Here is a 15514-nt window from a genome sequence, read left to right on the forward strand (position 1 = left end):
TTCAGGGCGGCGAGCGGGGCCGGCCGGGCGGCGAGCGGAGCCGGGCGCGGGGCGAGCGCAGCCCAGAGGAGCCGAGCGGAGCCGGCGGGCAGGTCAGTGCGCGGGCGCGGGAGCCGGGCGGGCGAGGGGAAGCGGCGGCGGTGGCCGCACGTGGAGTCCGCCCGCTCAACAATGCGGGCGGGAGGGGTCCGTGCGCCGCCGGCCGCGGGGCCGCCGCGCCGCGCGATGAACCCCCGGAGAGCGGGGTGATGGCTCCGCTGCAGCCGTGCTGCGGCTGTGGTGGGGGGGGCAGCAGCGTGCGTGCCCCCCCGGCCCCCAGCGAGGCTACGGCCCCGTCAGACCGAACCCAGAATCGAGGGAGGGGAGCTGCAGCCGCGGTGCCGGGGTCACGCACGCTGCTTCCTCCCACGCGCGGTGCCGCAGTCCCCCGCCCCATGTGCGGGCACGGAGCATCCCGGCCGAGCCCGTCCCGCCGCGCTCCGTGGGTGGGATGCGGCGTGGGCACCGCCAGGGCCTCTCCACCCCCGGCCGGGGCCGGACGCAGCGATCGGTGTCACAAGGGGCCCGAGCGGGGAAGCGCCGTGCTCCTCCAGGCTGTCCGGCCTCGCCATCCCTGGGGATGTTTCCCTCTCCGTCAGAAGAACGGGGCTGCCCTGCATCGGTAGCCGCGGCACGGGTGGCCTCTCCTGGGTCGCGTTTGGAGCAGGCTGCCCCGGAAAGTGGAATCAGCATCGCCGGAGGTGTTCAGAAAACGTGTGGCTGTGGCACTTGGTGACGGGGTGGTGGTGGTGCATTGATGGTTGCACTTGGTGATCTCGGAGGTCTTTTCCAACCTGGATGATTCAGTGATTCCGTATTTGAGCATGTCTCCTTAGGCTACCAAGCCATTCCTGGCCTTGCTGTGGCGTGGGGGCTTGGGAATGCCAGTAGTTCCCATTCCCTGGGCAGGCAGGTCACGCAGCAGGAGGATAGCCCATGCCATGCCTCTCTCTGCCGTAGGTAAAGTGGATTTTTGCGTGCCACTGGAATTACTAATCCAAGCAATTAGCTGGAATCTGTCAAGTTTGCGCTGCTGCCAATTTCTCCAGTTCATTTGGTTACAGCTTCATCTTTGTGCTCAAAGGAACTGAAATGTAGGCAGGGCAACCGAGTGTCTGGAGCTGTTGGGTTGGGTTTATGTGCATCCTTCTGGCCAAAGGAGGATCAGCAAGAAAACTGAGCCTTAATGAAATCATGTATTTATTGGCAGCAGTGGAAAAAAAAGTGGATAAATGGAGCTAGTGACTTTTTGTATATGAAATATCGTGAATCTCCTTACTAGTTTGTGAGCTGGATTTAAATTCCACTGTTACAAGGATCACTGATTTTTTTAATCATATTATTGTTAATAGCTTACATTAAAAATGCTGCAAGTGGATTTAAAGCTGAGGGCCTTGAGGGCTCAATAATGTTCTGTGCCAATATTTAGGTACATCCAGGGACTTAACAGTGTGTTGTCACTTGGCTTCAAAGTTAGCTGCCCAGCTGGCAGGGGCTGGTGCAGCATGGTCCCTGATGCAGCCACTTTCTGGGGGTCTCAGATGCCACCAAATTTCCCAGTTGGGCAACTGAAGCGACTTTTAGTCATTGGTAAGTGCTCCAACCTGAACTCTGTTCCTTTTGGGAATATTAAAACTTTAACTTTGGTTAACTTGTGTCAAAGGTGTGTGCCATGAGCCATGGCCCTGTTGGCTCTGCTTAGAGAGATGGCTGCTTGCAGAAGCAAAAAGCTTTTGTTACAGCTATTTTATTTTTATGTGTGCTTTGGTGGCTCAAAAATCACTCAGCTTCCAGTCAAGGCGATCCTGGGTGAGAAGCATCCATTGGGATTGGCCTGTTAAGTGAATTTCTTTGATTTGACAGCAGAAGTGCCCAGAGAGACATCAAAAACCCCAACATCAGGGCATGTTTCCAGCTTCATCATCCCCTGCAAGCCATGGAAATCAGCGGCTTGAAATCCAACAGCACTTGATGTTAAAATAGCAAACAGTAAACATCGTCTCCTATCAATAACTTTAATTATGGTTTGGGTTTTGTCTTAAATAGACACACATTGTCATAGGGAATCAAAGTTTAGCATCCAGACGTGCTCAGTGGGGTGGTAGCGTCTTTGAACAGGGTGTAACACGTTTTTATAGCATAAATTAAAATAAAAAAGGGGTTTAGCAGCGTAGCATGCTGTTGTGTAAGAAAACTGCCAACTTTTAGGCTGAGACTGCGTGGTTTCTGGGCATCGTGTGCTGCGGCGTGCTGGCGGGTGGCGTTCCCGGGCAGCTTTGGATGGGGAGAGCGAGTTTTACCACTCTGCAGCTGAACCCTGACAGGGTTTTTCAACCATAAAATGAAGTGCAGAGGAGGCTTTGTGTGTGCCACGGATAGCCAAACCGAAAGCAAAAATAAACACCCGCGAAAGATGGGTTTTTTTGGTCATTGACAGAAAAAGAAAGTGCCGGTCTAGGGGAGGGTGTGAAGTCCCATGTTCGTTACGCTCCTAATCTGGAAAATACAGACTGTGGCACATGGCATCAGCGTGCATGGCTAATTTTACATCTCATCCTTTTCCCTTTCTGATTTAACCCAAAATTAAGGAAGGGAAGCAGCATTTAAACAGCATTTAACCTATTAAATGTTCATTTTTTGCCAAGTTACGCCACTTTGCGAACACGAGACATGACCGGATTCCTGTGGCAAGGAGCCCTTAAAATTTCAACAGCTCTACCTATAAATACAGTCACCGTGAAAGGCAATCCGGCTTTAAAAGAAAAAAAAAAAAAGCAACCATGCTCTTTTTTTAGTCCCACTGTATCTGCCTGACTTTAGTGCCATGCGATGCATCTCCAGCCGGGCGATGAAGCCGAGGCGGTGTGGAACATTCAGTCTCCTGATTCCTCTTGCTAATTTGTGTGAAGAATGGGTGTAAGCAGAGAAAAAAATTCATTTTAGTTGTCCTGAAGATTTTTAGTGTTGGGATTGTGGGGCTGAATTTCTGCAGCCACATCATGACCTTTTGCAAAGGGACCTTTGTTGATTTCTTGGTCCTGGTGAGTTCCCAGGAGCTGCTGCATTGTGGGGCAGTGCAGGATGGAGCCTGGAGCATCCCTTGGCTCTAAAGCAATGTCCCAGCTGAAAATTAAAGGGAAGAAAAAGAAAGAAAGAAGCTGGCTACCACCTCACCCCAGAGGTGTCTGGGCTCACCCACTGCTCTCTGATGCAAGCACAGCAGCTCAGGGAGCTCAAGGGCTGCTTTTGGACATGCCCAGGGTTGCCCAGGGACAGGCTGGCCTCGGCAGCAGGTACAGCATGTTCTGGGCACTCCTCCAGGCCAGTGGGACCCCCCACCAGCCCCAGATGATGTAGTGGGGTGATGGCCACTGGCACATCCTGGTGGAGAAGACAGCACTGCCTGCAGGGCTGGGATTTAGGTGGAGAAGCTGTAAGGGAGGGTGGTTTTGCAGCTTAGTGATGCTTTTCAGCATGCCCTGCGCTTGCATGGCAGAAATCCACCTCTGTGGCCAGAGCAGCTGGGTCACCTTGCAGTGCTAAACCTGCTGGGTATGGTTGGGATGGGGCACGGGCTGGGAAGCGTGTGGGAGTGGGGCGGGAGAGCTCAGCACGGGGAATTGCTGCGTGTGCACTTGGGCGAAGTGCTGAGCCTGGGCTGCGCGGGAGCTGCGGACAGAACCCACACGTGACGTCTGAATTTCAGATGATTGCTGGACCACTTTGCCAACAGCCTCTCGCAGCTCATCAGCTGCAATATCGCTTCTTCTTTTCCCTGATTTTTTTTATTTCCTTTCCCCTTCCCCACCCTGCCTGTTTTCTAAGCCGAAGCAGGAGGGATGAACACGACACCGAGGGTGGCTGCAGCTGCGCAGGGTTTGTATCCAAATGGTTTCCTGGAAGGCAAGTTTTTTTGTTGTTTTTCAATCTTAAAAATATTTTTACAGCGAGTGTCTCGTATCGGGGCTGTTTGGATGTCAGGTTTAGTTTCCCATGACATGGAGTGATTAGAGGAGGGAGGGGAAGGAGGGGCTGGGTGCTGCTTTATGTGCAGATCTCTCTGCAGCGGTGTCATTGCCTATTGATGGTAAACGTGTTCCCTCTCATCTCTGTGATAGTTCTCGGAGATTTCCTCTTTTACGTCACTGCAGTTAATAAGATGTTTAACTTGGGAGCTGGGGGCGATGTGCTGTGCTATCGTGTTGCAAGGAACAGGGGGATGACGAGTTCCTGCGCAGACTTGTGCTGGGAAGATCGTATCAATGCTGGGGAGAACAGCTGGGTCTGGAGACAAACCATTGCCTTTCACCCTTAATGAACCTGATCTGGCTGCATCTCTTTTTTTTTTTATCATGACAATGATTCTTTTCCTTCTAATACTGAGAGAGGCAACTCAGTCCTCTCTGTCTGCTGCATTGTTGGAGTCAAGGGTGCAACTTGATTTTTTTAAGCAGATTGTGTCTGCTTGGGTGCACTTAAGCTCTTTTTTTTCCTCTTTTTTGGGGACCACTGAAGCATTTCATGAGAGCACCTGATGGCTTTTTCTGGTGATGCTGCAGGTGCAGTAACTGCAGAGCCAGAGCCCTCTCCAGGAAAGTCCTTGACTGTGTGTTTTGTGTGTCACCGGTTGATTATAGAGTTAAGAAAGTGTTGCTGTTGTACATGCCTTGACCAGGAATAGCCTCCCTCCTGCCACAGTTTGCAAGGCCAGCTCATCGAGGGCAGGCGAGTTGGTCAATAAACGCTCCAAGCAGCACCCTAGGGAGTTGTGAACCAAAATGGGAACACTTGTGTCCTTCAGCTCCTCCTTCCCTGCCAAGTTGTTTTCTTCTCCCAGCTCCTTCTCCTGCTTGCCACTCAAACCCCCTTCGTCCTGCTGTGTTTTTCCACAAATGTTTTTCAAGCGTGACAGCAGGGAGAAGAAAGCCACGAGTGCTGCAGGGGGCTGATGCCTATCAGGCCAACCCTTGCCTGTGGCTTTGGGGGCCCCTTCACTTCAGTGACTTGGTGGCTTCAGGTGGGTTCACATCTAGCAGCTGTTGGGCTTGGAGCTGTTTCTGTCTGCCACCAGACCCAACCAGCCACCTGCAGCTATTCCAAGGCTCCCAGCTCATCCCCAGGGCTTGAGTCAGGCAGGGTGGCCATGTGTACGTGTGGAGGGGAGACGGGCTCTGTAACACTCTCAGGGAAATGGGGACATGGAAGGTTTGCAGGAGTAACAACGACAGCTCTGCTGTGGCATTTTCCAACCTTCCATCAGGACCTGTCGCTTGCAGTCCTGATGACATTTAGCTACTGACATGCTGTCACTGATTTTACTCCATAACCCTTTTCTTTTTAACACTAAAATGCTGCTTAAAAAACAACATGCCACCAACATGTTGGGATGTTGATTTAGTTTTTGGGAGGCTTGCAGTCTCCCAGTTCTGCTTTTGCTCTGAGGAGGAAGCAACATGGTTGGGTGCAATTTTCAGCCTTCACGAGAGCAGGGTCTAAGAAAATGACTCTACCACATCACAGCTCACACCCTCACTGCTGGATGTGGGACTTAATTTTTCTCACTGCTGCCATGCACAACAGCCCCTTTCTGTGTTTTTGCTGTGAGCTGGGACAAGGGGAATTTTGGGTACAACTCCAGGCAGTGCTGGCTCGGCACATGTCCCCAAGCATCCCAGCTGGGCGGCTGCCCGGGGCCCCCTTCATGCGAACGGGGTCAGCAGCTGGGAAATAGCAGAGCAAAGTGCCTCCCTGGTAATTCCCAGCTGCCGTTAAAGCGGCTTTAAAATAAATTCCCTCAAAGAGCAATTCCAAGTATTTGAGGGTTTGAACTTTTCCGGAGAAGGGTTTGGGAGCTGCCGGCTACCGCGCTGCACCCTGGCACGCCGGGGAGAGGCGCCAGGGCAATTGCCCTGATTATCCCAAGATCTAAAAAACACTTTTTTTGATGTCTATATGATGTTTATTTATTAGCTGCATGTGCAGCACAACTGTTGGAAATGGGGCACTGCTGGAAGCAAAGTTGTGCTAAACTGGGAAGATGGGTGGCTGGGCAATGTCCTGGGCTGGAGGCAATGCCCAAGGCTCAGTGACCCTCACCGTGCCATCCTACCTGGCCACCAGCCTTACCCAGGGGTGCAGCACTGCCGGGTGCCCCTGGCCACACATTCCACAGCCAGCTCTGCTTGGTAACGTGGACACAACAGAAAACAAACTTTGCAGCAAGCTTTCCTCTCCCAGAGCCCCTGAAGCTTGCTTAAAAAAAAAAAAAAAAAAAAAAAAAAAAGGCAAAACAACTTTGGAGCAATGTGGTCTTTCTTTTTCTCATGCTCATGAAAATTCTCATACCAAACCAGTAACCTCCACTGCCCCCGGTTCATTATTTTTTAAGGTGGCGTTAGGGGGCATTTAAGGGAAGGCTTGTCTCATCCTCTGTGTCCCCTCCTCTCCTACATCCCATCATGGCAAATTACAGCTTCATCCGTGCTTGTGTGACAGACACTAAAAAGGGGAGGTTTGGTCAACAAACTGGAAGGTTGGTCTCATCCCTGAAAGGCTCTGGATGTCCCTGTGCTGGTGCTCCCCAGGGTGATGTGTTGCTGCATCCAGACTGGCGCAACTTTTTGGTCACGGGAATGTCCCCATGAAGCTGAGTACCCTGAGCTGGGGACAGCCAAGCTTTTCCCTGCAGAGATAGTTCTGGGCTCTTGCCCAAGTCCCCTCTCGGGGGCCCTGGCACCAGTACAAGTGCAGCCAAGCTGAAGGCTGATGATTAAACCCATGATCCAGGTCACTCCTGCCCCTCTCAGTGCCCCAAAAAATAAGGATGCTGATAGCAAGACTACATCCAGTTGGGGATGTTGCACTTCTCTGAGCAATTCAGCAGGTTTGGGGGTGAGCTGAGCTAATTTGGGGTATAACCACCCTAAAAAAAACATTGCAGCAGGGGCTTCTTCCCTGCACACCCTTCATTGCTATGGCTAAGTTGCTTGCATTTCAAACTGATTTTGTTCATGGGCTGACCTTTACTCTGGCAGCTTCTTACTGAACTTTCTTTCATATATGTAGTTTTTAAATTTTTTTTTTTCTGTGTGGGCATGACAGAGCTGTCTCTTGAGGTGGCAGAAAACACATCTTGCCTCTTAAGGACAGGTAGGGAAACCTGCACATGGCATAGGGAGATTTGCTGTGGATGGGACAGCACTGGGTACAACCCAGTGCTGTCCCAACCCAAAGTCGCATCCACTGGACCACACACTTAGCTCCTTTTTTTTTTTTTCTTCTCCTCCCAAACTAATCCCTCCAGCCCCTTAGGCTTTTTTGTTGTTGTTGTTGTTGCTCCTCTCTGAATTCCTTCTAATTTGCAGGCTTGCTGCCAGCATCCAACGCGCTATAAAAAGGGGACTTGTTCTTCAAGCTTCCCTCTGGTACAGAGCGTTTGCACAAATAGCAACATGCTTGACAAGTAGGTCTCATTCCCCCTGCTATTACCAAAATGCTCGTAGGGTGCTCCGGGAGTAGAGCTGCTGTCTCAAGACACGCTAAGCTGAATTTCACACAGGGCCCCGAGCCCAATTCCCAGCCGGTGTTTAAGCTCCTGTCAGCTGGAAAAATGGAGCTGTGCATTTTTATTTTCCTCCCCATGCAGCTTCCCTCTCTCTCCAAGAGCGAGCGGATGCTCTTGCATCCCTCCCTATCCCACCAGCACAGGTGGGATGTGGGCTGTGGCTGCAGTCCCATGTCCTGCTGAAGGCAGCCCCAGGGCCACCACCAATTTTTGGCTGGTCCCCCCCGCCACTGTTACAAGCAGCCATGACAGAAACCCCCTGCCAGCTTCCTTCTTCAAACTAATGAGCTGTTTGACCCTGGCAAGTCCTCTGGGAAAGCTGTTGCCAGAGCCTTGCTGCTCACACGGATACAAACTGCTCTCATTTCCAGCTTAAATTTATTTGTGGATGACTCGTACCCATTTGGCCTTGTTCTTCTTGTACCCACACTGGCTTTTAGCTTGGATGGCTCCTTTCCCTGCTCTGGTATTTATCCTCTGGCAGGCTTTGCCAAGTGCTGTGGGTCTGCCAACCTAAATAACCCCAGAGCTCCTGGTGGAGCATGGCTGGGAGGGGTGTAAGGGCATCTAGGCTTCCTCATTCCTGCAGTGAAGACAGCCCCAGCAGCTTGATTTGCAGCTCCCCCATTGAAAAGGAAAATCCACCATGCTGCTTCTCGACATCCTCTCTGGGGATGGTCCCAGCCTGCAGAAGGACAGCCATCCTCTCTGCTGACAAAGGCTCTCCAATTTGAAACCATTATCTAATTGCATTAGCACACTTCTCTTTTGCAATGCAAATGATGTTTTGGCAGAAGATGAGCTTTTTTTTTTCCTGGTGCAGCCTTCAGTAGCACCTTTCCCTCTCCTTTCAGGTAGTGCCAGGGCTCGTGTTCCTGGCCTTGCTAATCTCAGCCCTGGTGTTGTGGAGCAGACATTTCGCATGCACAGCTGTGCCAGGCACTTTGCTCCAAGGCTGAAGTGGATTTAAAATGTCAAAGTTCATCTGGTCAAAATACACACGTGGCTCCTTACCACTGGTCCCTTTCGGAGCTGTAGGACTATGCAGGATGGTGTGGGAACAGCTGCAAGGTGTTTGCTTTCCCCCCAGGATGAAAATTTTTCACCATACTTTTCACTGCTGCACCTTTGCCATGGGTTTTCTTTGCCTTTTATGTGCTTTCTTTGGGACCTCAGTGTTTATTTCTGGTGATGCTGAGATGCTGCCTTATCCATCCCAATTTAGACCTCTGCCTTCACCTCAGCAGGTGGAACTTGTACCTTTGATGGAAGGAAGGAAGGATGCTCCAGTGCCATCAACCATCAGATCCTTATTTCCTCCAAGTTTCCCTTTAGTTAAGAACCTTTTTTTTCTTTTTTTCCTTCTCTCCAGTCTAAACTGCACCAGCGTGTGTCCATGTGAGGCAGGATTTCATATTCCCCTGCAGTGTCCTTCCATCATTCTGTGCCCTCGTTAAACCACGCGTAAATTGGCATCATGAAGGAGGAGCCGGCCTCTGCGGTTATTAGCAGGATTATTCTCATCTCCCAGTTTCCAGTGAAGCTGCTGGGCTGGTATAACACAATTCCCACTGACCCTCATCTCTACTGTCAGGGAGAGTGATGCTGATGGGGCACTGAGCATCAGCAGCAGATACCAGAAGGAAACCAGCAGACCCCATTGCATCTTTCCACATTAAGTGATTTTTGACCCCCAGCTCCTCTCCTCCAGGCAATGGCTGTTTAGCACATCATGTTGGGCATTAACTTCCCCTCCTGAATCTTTTCTGAGCAGCCCGTGGGCTCCTTCACAGCTGCAGCTCCAGCACAGGAGTGCATCACACCCTGTGCTCATCTCTGGGTTCGCTTTGTGCGTCGCATTTTCTCACTGCCTAAATCAGCATCCACAGCCTCCAGCACTGAGAGTGGGTACAGCTGGGCATTTTCTGCCTGCACTGGATCTTCCTTGTTCCTCTCTCCCTATTTATTTGATTTCTCACTGTATTTAAAGGAGAGGTCAGTGTGTGTTTTGCAACCTTCTCCTCCTGTTATTAATTTCTTAGAAACAAAGGGGAAGGAACCACAAGCAATAAAGAGCCTGAGGTTTGAGGACTGGCTATTTATTTGTCAAAGCTAGAAATGCAGTGACTGAAGAGGACAAGAGAAAATCCTCCATGCAGATGTACCTCATTTAAGTTTAGGCTTGTGTAGGTCAGATTTGGGGGGGTGTGGATTTCCTCCTGCTGCAGTTTTAGATGGAGCTGTTATCACTGCCATTACTGCAAATTTTAGTTTTGCCTTCTGCACCTCATTTTTTCACCCTGCAGCCTGACTTTCCTGCACCATGCCCATCTGATGCTGGGGAAGCTGTGGTGCCCATCTCAGTGGCATCATAGCACCCCATGCAGTGGGATTGGATTGCACATGGCTGATGGCAAATGGGTGGCAATAAACCAGCCCTAAGGGTGCAAAAGCTGCCAGGGAGGCTGGGACTGGCCATCAGCTGCCAGGAAGAGGGGATGAGGAGAAGCAGGGTGACTCAGATGCTGAAGCCAAAGATGCTCAAAAGCCCAAAAGGGACAAAAATAGGTGTCTGGGTCACTCAAGAGGGTTTGAGGACCACTTAAGATCTTTTCCCTCGGAAGCAGCAATTACCAGATGAAAGGGAATGTCTTCAAGCAGGCATTTTGGAGCATCTGGTTTGCATTTGGCACATTCACTGGGGGAAGCAGGGAAGGCTGGAAGGCTGCTGGGTGGATTGGTGGCTGGGCGAGGCAGATGGTGTCCTTCAGGGGATGAATCTGGTCGCTTACAAAAAGCATTTTGACACCAGGAGCATTCCCACATCTCTCCTCCTTTTTGGACTGTGCTGTCAATAATTTTCCAAAGCCTTTATGCTGAGTAAGGGCTGGATTTCTGCTCGTGGGAGGTTAAGGGGTGTCCCCACATGAAGTGGCAAATAGGGGGATGCACACATGGTTTTCTTTTTAGGTTTCACCCTTCTTCACTACAGAGGAAGCATTGGCATGTAATTACCACCAGCTTTAATCCAGCCAGACCAACTGCCTTTCTGGCAGACCCAAATACAATAGGAGCCAAAGGTTATTGCATGCCCTAAATAAAACCATTACAGCCCTGGGGCCTCACCCAAGCCCAGACCGCAAAGCATCCAGGACCGGCTCCATTCAGTTTTTCTGAGTCTGGAAGATTTGGTTTGATGGCAGTGACCCGTAACTTTTTTTTTTCTTTTTACTTTTTTTGTTTTTTACTTTTCCCCTGCAAAGCCACCTGCACACTTGAAACCACTGTGGCACCTGCCAGGAGCAGCACATCTGGCCAGCATTAGTGAGCCTGCCAGGGATGCACTTGGTTCAGTCTTTTCTTGCTAAAACCATTAGTGGCTTTAATTGAAAGCAGAGGTGGATGAAGGCACGTCACACAGACACACCACAGCATGCACAGCTCAGCACAGCACATGGCTGTGACCAGTGTCCTCTGAGACTGCTGCCAGATACAGCCCAATGTGCTGCCCATCCATGGGATGGACTGAGATTTCAGGCACCACATTAGGACCCATGTGGCCTGGAGTAGCCACCCAGGAGCCAGTGCATCCCACGCTGTGCTCTCCTCCCAGTCGCTGCTCCAAACTGGGATTTACTCTGAAACCTGAAGGGTTTTACTCTTTGTCCATAAGTAAATACAGCCCAAAGTGATGCAAATGCGTGACCTCACCCAGATCTCAAGAGGTAAATATTGCATCATGATGAGCATGCCCCGCATCCTTTGACCCAGTCTGAGACACTCTTGAGTCCATCCTGATGCAGGGGCAAGGCAGGCCAGGGAGGAGGTGTGTGGTGGGAAAGGCTTTCTCCTCACCTCCCAGTTTAATTATCGGTGTCTCATGTTTGCAGTGTGATGGACACTGGCCCTGCCTCTGTGCAAGGCTGCTCTGGCTCCTGGCATCCCCACAGAGCTGCTGGCAGGGAGAAATTGCATTTCACAACCCATCTTTCCAGGCTCCCACAAGATTACTGGAGGGAGAGGAATGTGCTGAAGAAAATATCCCAACTGCTGTTAAAAGGCACAGTTTTCCCTACCCCTTTCTGGGATGGCCATTCCTTCACTGAACCAGACACCCTCCTCCAGCTGGCAGCACCCACTGGAGCCAGCACTGTGTCACCTCCCCACATTACCCTGGGGTGTCTTTGCCCTCCTGGCCTCCCCTTCATGTGAAAATAATTGAAATTGTGATAAGCAGGCTCTTTTATGAAGAAATTCTGCTTTTCCCTCGCAGTGCTCCTGGGACAGAGCTCAGTCACTTTATATCTGGGCAATAAATCTCCAGGCTCTCTAGGGCACACCCGACACTCAAGGCAGTAATGGGCCTGCCAGATGCTGTTCTGTCTGGGTGAAGATCTCCCCAGCCAGTACAGCATCTGTTAATCATTTTCCAGGAGGGTCCAGGCAGTGAGGCAGTCTCAAGTTGAATCCCTTTTGGCCAATCCTTTTGAATCACGGTGAAGCTTTCTGGGCTACCTGGAGCTGAAACAACCTGTGAGCTGCAGCAGCCTGTGATCCTGGGCTGAGAGATGCATCCCAAACATCTCAGGAGGAAGGTGAGCAATCTTTCTCCTTGGTCCTTTTTCTAAGAGGTGTAAAATCCTCACCAGGCCAAGGCTAAGGTAGCCCTTTTCCTTGATCCCACTCATCTGCTGTTGCTTCAAAATCCTGTGAGCATCAGATGATGAGATGTGGTCCTGGGCAGTGAAAAGCAGTGGGGAATCTTGAACTGGTTTGCTGTTGAGTCATTTCCTCCTGGGTGATGGCATATGGACAAGGCTGTAAGCAGGGATGGCTTTCTCTAATGTTTCTTCTCTGTTGAGTCTTCTTTCAATATTCCACAATCCCAGACCACGCAATTTGCCTCCAGCAAGTAAAACACCTCCAGGTTCTCCGCAGAAGATACTGTTGCATCTGGGGGCGATGGTTGGGCTGTTGCACGCGTTCTGATTTCTCTCCTAGGCTAATTACAAGCCTCTTGGACTCTCTCAGGTGGCTTTGGCAAGTGCTCTGCTTTTCTAGTGCCAGTGCCAGGGAGCCCTGACCACAGCCATCAAATCTTTCCCCAACTATTCGAAAGCAGTTACGCTCCTTGTGTGTCTTTTCATTGCCGGAAGCTGGTGAGTGGATGGATCCTACACAAATAAACTTCTGGAGGGCAGAGAGTCAAAATATCCCTGGGCTTGTTTGGTGGGAAAAGGTTAACCAGCGTGAAGTCTATGAATTGCTGCTGACCCGACTTTGTTGACAAAATATAGTTATTAATTGGACTTGCAGGCAAACTGCCTGGGGCTGTTTAGAAGGAACTTGTCCATTGCAAGGGCTGAGATCTCCCTGGGAGAAGATCTGCCTAGGCTCTTTAGAGATGTGCCTAGGCCTTGGCCATGGCTCTGGTTTGGGGTTTTGTTGTTGAGGATAAGATGTGTCAGGGTCTCAGTCGTCCACACTGGCCATGGGGCCACAAAGATTCACCAAGAGCAGAGCTGTAGCAGAGGAGGACAGGAGGAGCCTGTCAAGATGCCTCAGACCAGGTGACTGAAATGGTCTCCTGATCTACAGGAAGATCTCCTTGCTCATTGCAGGAGTAAATACTGTTGGGCTAGACGGCATTTGAAGTTCCTTTCCAACCCAAACCATTCTGTAATTTTTGTGATGACTCTGATGAGGCTCTTGGGTCCCTAAATTCAGAGTTCTGCTCTCAAGCTGAATCCTATATAAAGCATCATTACCTGGACAGGAACTTGATGATGAAGTTCTGGAGTGTGACCTGTGCTGCTCCCAGTGTGCTCCTAAATTCCAGCAGCAGTTCAATGCTGCGTTGACACTGATGACACTCAGTGTCACTCGACCCTCAGCCCAGTGGCTTATTTTTGACTGTGGCAGAGCAGTGGTCAGTGCATGGGTTCCATCACAGCCTTTCAGCCACCATCATGGCAGCTCCAGAGCTGGCTGCTCCTCTGGTGGCTGGCGAGTTCCTTCACAGCATCTCACGGCCCTGCGTGAGGAACAGCTTGTTTCCCTCAGCCTGGGAGCGAGCAGAACACTCGTGCTGGCGCCGGCCCAAGACAGAAGCTTTGGGAATCCTCCTCGACAGCCTGACAGCAAATGCTCCTCTCCAGCAGGGCCGGTGCTGGGAGGCTCCCAGCAGCAAAGCCCATCCCGGTGCAGGAAGAGCTCGCCTTGGGCTGCGAGGTTTCCTGCACCTGCGTGACTGAACGTGCTGGAAAGCACCTTCCATGCCTGCCAGAGTGGTGGAAATGCAGCTGCGAGCAGATAAACATGCCTGTGCCTGTCCTGCCGTCCTTTGAGGAGGGGGGTGGCACCTAGTGGAGGTGGGCAAAGGGGCCCACTTTCTCACTTTCCCTAAAAAGCTGACAGTTGCCTCCTAGGTGAGATCAGCCACATCCACATGGAGCCTCATGCAGGTTAACTGTGCTCCTCAAACGTCGCCATGTGCCTGTAGCCCACAGATGAAGCCACCTCCCTGGGATGCTCAGCCTTGTCTAATTCAAGTTGGGCCATGCAAACATGACCTGGAAGAGCTAATGGGAGCAAGATCCATTTGCTTGTTCCTCTTGTGCAGCCCCTGGACATAGTCTTGCCCAGGCTGAAGTGGCCCCAGGGATGAAATGGTCCATCCAGGCTGGAGTTCAGAGCAGCTTGACCGTTCCCTGAGCAGCTGTGGCAAGCAGCCCACGTTTCACAAGTGGGGTTTTCCCATCAGGCTCTCCAGCTGCTATAAATAACAGGAAACGTTTTGTCGTTTTCTGCTCCAGGGAAGGTCAGGAGCTGGATTCTGTGGTCTTTGGAGCTTTAATAAGGTTGGAGATTTATGCAGTGTACCCAGAACTCCCCTGAGACATCTTGCCTGAGGCTGTTTGGCTCCTTGGATGGAGAAGTCCTGAATGCCAGCCTTTGACAAAGTTGCCATAGCTGCCCTTTATGAGCTGTCAGGTCCTGCTAAATCCTTAATGTGCTCTTCATCTCCAGGCCAGATGCTAACTCTTGGGTTGCTGCCGAACCAGCTCACGAGAGGTTTGAACCATCCTCTGTCAGTGGTAGGAAAAGCTTCCACCGTGGATCCCAGGATGGATGGATCTAGGGACACCAGCCACTGGTCTCATGAGCTTGCGGGGAGCTCATCCTCATAGAATCACAGAATGTGCCCTTGTGAGATCCCACTTGGAGAACTGTGCCCAGGTCTGGAGTCCTCAGCACAAGAAAGACATGGACCTGTCAGAGAGGGTCCAAAGAAGACTACAAAAATGATCAGAGGGCCTGGAGCATCTCCTCGTGGTTGCAGCAGGATGGAAACCCAGCAAATCAAGTGGGAAGATCCATCCTCAGGGGGTTGCTCAGACATCTAGACAGCTTTTCTGGGTCCTGGAGAGCCCCAAGCTCAGCTCTGCACTGCCTGCCGCCCTAGCAGCCACGCAGGGAGGAGGCAGAGCCCTGTCTGCCGCCTCTCCCATTTCCCCAGCAGATGCAGGAATGCTTTGATGTCCACTTCCCCAGCCCCAGTGCCCAGCAGCAGGATTAACCACCAGTCAGATGTCTCCATCGACTCCAAATAAATCTTCTAAACTCAGACAAGCACCACTCAGAGGGGTCCCAGCATTCCCCTCTTGCAGAATGAGGGTTAAAAGTAGTTTTTTTCCCTTGCACCTGCCCCTCTGAAGCCAAGGCTGTGTTTTATTTTTAAAACTCAGGTTTCTTGGTGGTTGGTTCCTCTCCTGGGGTGTACAGGCCAGGGACAAATAGAAAAATTGACTATCTCAGTGGTACCAAGGTGAGCAGTGTGGAACGTGCTCACATGGGTTGGGAGAAACTCTTCCCTCCCCCCAATCTCTTCTTCCTATAACCAAGACAGAA

At 51.2% G+C, this 15514-nt stretch overlaps 1 protein-coding gene across 2 annotated transcripts in view; it reads left to right on the plus strand.

Annotated features, from left to right (window-relative positions):
• Positions 1-4: 4 nt before the first annotated feature.
• The window catches only part of PTP4A3 (protein tyrosine phosphatase 4A3), a 40278-nt gene continuing 24768 nt past the window's right edge, over positions 5-15514 (plus strand). The window contains exons 1-2 of one of the 2 annotated variants that reach the window (XM_039731490.1): positions 34-92; positions 12037-12198. The gene's annotated coding sequence lies outside the window, so the exon portion shown is untranslated. Of the gene's footprint in view, positions 93-12036; positions 12199-15514 lie in introns of both variants that reach the window. The other variant, XM_039731489.1, reaches the window with a different exon arrangement.

Source organism: Passer montanus, unplaced genomic scaffold, assembly GCF_014805655.1.
Source record: "Passer montanus isolate IOZ18808 unplaced genomic scaffold, ASM1480565v1 scaffold78, whole genome shotgun sequence".
Classification (NCBI taxonomy): domain Eukaryota; kingdom Metazoa; phylum Chordata; class Aves; order Passeriformes; family Passeridae; genus Passer; species Passer montanus.